General features: G+C 40.8%; 1 protein-coding gene across 3 annotated transcripts in view; it reads right to left on the bottom strand.

Moving 5' to 3' along the window:
- EDC3 (enhancer of mRNA decapping 3) overlaps positions 1 to 2,813 on the bottom strand; it is a 61,088-nt gene that overhangs the window by 49,179 nt on the left and 9,096 nt on the right. For 2 of the 3 annotated variants that reach the window (XM_011932902.1, XM_011932901.1), the window contains one exon: positions 2,433 to 2,521. The exons of the other annotated variant lie outside the window; for it this stretch is intronic. The gene's annotated coding sequence lies outside the window, so the exon portion shown is untranslated. The remainder of the gene's footprint in view (positions 1 to 2,432; positions 2,522 to 2,813) is intronic. 3 annotated transcript variants of the gene reach the window in all.

Here is a 2,813-nt window from a genome sequence, read left to right as displayed (position 1 = left end):
AAAAAAAAAAAAAAAGTACCTTTGTGAGATTCATCCCCATTGTTGCATGTATCAAAAGTGCATTATTTTTCATAGCTGTGCTGCTTTCTGTAAGTATGCCTCAATGTATTTATCCATTCTACTGCTGATACACAGTTGGGTTATTTCTAGTTCTGACTTATTACGAATAATATTCTTATACTGCATACAGTATATTTTTGCGATGGATAAATGCATCTATTTCTACTGGGCATATTACACAGGAAGTCATATTATACTTATGACTTTATTAGGAACTGCCAGTTTTCCAAAGTAGTTGTACCATTTTATATTACATCTACATTTACACAACCCACTATACGTCAGTTCCTTTTGCTCATCTTGCCAAAACTTGGTACTATGGTTCTCTTTAACTTATTCTGGTGGGGTGCAATGGTTTTGATATTTTCTTAAACATACTTCTTATGTACGCTTGCTTCATTGATACTGTTTTTCTCCCAATAAATTATTCCTAAAATTGTAATGACTACTGAATTCAGAAATGTTATGATTTACTATTCAGTCAAGAACTTGCGGCTGGGCGCAGTGGCTCAAGCCTGTAATCCCAGCTACTTGGGAGGCTGAGGCAGGAGAATCGCTTGAACCCAGGAGGCAGAGGTTGTGGTGAGCTGAGATCGCACCATTGCACTCCATTCTGGGCAACAAGAGCGAAACTCTGTCTCAAAAATTTAAAAAAAAAAAAAAAAAACCCTGTACACAAGTGTTCCAGATCACATTTACTCAAAAAAGCTACAGACTGCAAACAACCCAGATGACCTCAATGGGTGAATAAACAAACAGTGGTACATCCATACCACGGGGCAAAAAGTAAAAATGCCAACCCCAAAAGGTTGTGTTATGTATGATTCCATTTGTGTAACATTCTTGAAATCACAAAGCTATAGAAATGGAGAACAGGGCTGGGCATGGTGGCTGATGCCTGCAATCCCAGCACTTTGGGAGGCTGAGGAGGGTGGATCACCTGAGGTCAGGAGTTCAAAACCAACCTGGCCAACATGGCGAAGCCCCATCTCTACCAAAAATACAAAAATTAGCCAGGCGTGGTGGCGAGCGCCTATAGTCCCAGCTACTCGGGAGGCTGAGGCAGGAGAATCACTTGAACCTGGGAGGAAGTCCCAGTGAGGTCATGACAATGTACTCCAGCCTGGGCAACAGAGTGGCAACATGAGGGACTCTTGTAGTAATGGAACTATTTTACATTTTGACCATATCAATGTCAGTATCCTAGTAGTGATACTATATTCTAGTTTTGCAAGATGTTACCAACAGGGAAAACTGGGTAGGGCATAAGGAATCTCTCTGTATTATTTCTTACAATGGCACGTGAATCTACAACTATCTCAAAAGTTTAATTAAAAAAAAATCAATGCCTTCCATCACATTAACAAAATAAGTGATGAAATCATGTATAATCATATCAATAAATGCAGAAAGATAATTGGACAAAATTTAACAATCATTTACTATATTTAAAAAGGGGCGGAAAAGCTAGCATCTATGAAACAATTACAGCTAACATCATACTTAATGGTGAAATAGGCCAGGCATGGTGGCTCACACTTGTAATCTCAGCACTTTCAGAGGCTGAGGCAGGAAGATCACTGAGCTCAGGAGTTTATGTTTATATCTAAATGTCTTGGCTCTTTGTGAAAATGGTTCTAAAAAATACAGTATTCTTAAGCATACTCTATGCAAAATCCTACATAAGATATGAAACCTAACACTTCCCCATTCACACAAGGAAGTCAGGAAATAGCTAGCAGATAAATATAAATACACATGTTAAGCACAAAGTGAAACACTGGGTCAATGTTTTTACATTAAAAAAAAAACCAGCACTTGAAGCTGTTTCAAATACTAATTTCAGACATAAAGGGGCAAAAAAGGATATAAAGCACCCCTCTGGTAAAAGAGTATGTCCCGACTGAGTGTGGTGGCTCACGTTTGTAATTCCAGCAGTTTGGGATGACGAGGCAGGTGGATCACATGAGGTCACCAGTTCGAGACCAGCCTGACCAACATGATGAAACCCCATATCTACTAAAAATACAAAATTGGCTGGGCGCAGTGGCTCACGCCTGTAATCCCAGCACTTTGGAGGGCTGAGGTGGGCAGATTACAAGGTCAGGAGTTCGAGACCAGCCTGACCAAAGAGGTGAAACCCTGTCTCTACTAAAAATACAAAAATTAGCCAACTGTGGTGGTATGTGCCTGTAATCCCAGCTACTCGGGAAGCTGAGGCAGGAGAACCGCTTGAATCCAATAGGTGGAGGCTGCAGTGAGCTGAGACCACACCACTGCACTCCAGCCAGGGCAACAGAGCAAGACTCCATCTAGAAAAAAATAAAAAATAAATAAAAATAAAGCATTCCTGGCTGGGCATGGTAGCTCACTGTTTTAATTCCAGGAGTTGGGGAAGCCAAGGCAGGAGGATCACCTGAGTCCAGAAATTCAAGACCAGCCTGGGCAACACAGCAAGACCCTGTCTCAAAAAAAAAGTATGCCCCTTCAGAAACACGAAGTCTGAAAGAGTCCAGCTCTAGGGATTAATCAAACTCTAGATAGTTCTCTAGTGATCTAACTGAGCAAATATCATAAAACTATGCAGACAGAACCAAAGATTAAAAGAACAATAAATTAGCAGGCTCATCCAAGGCTTTTTTTGTTGTTGTTACATTTTATTATATAATGAGACAGAGCCTTGCTCTGTCACCCAGGCTGGAGTGCAGTGGCACAATCTTGGCTCACTGCAACTTCCGCCTCCCAGGTTCAAG

Source organism: Colobus angolensis, unplaced genomic scaffold, assembly GCF_000951035.1.
Source record: "Colobus angolensis palliatus isolate OR3802 unplaced genomic scaffold, Cang.pa_1.0 Scaffold99, whole genome shotgun sequence".
Classification (NCBI taxonomy): domain Eukaryota; kingdom Metazoa; phylum Chordata; class Mammalia; order Primates; family Cercopithecidae; genus Colobus; species Colobus angolensis.
The sequence above is the reverse complement of the archived record's forward strand: the minus strand, read 5'-3'. Positions and strand labels throughout refer to the sequence as shown.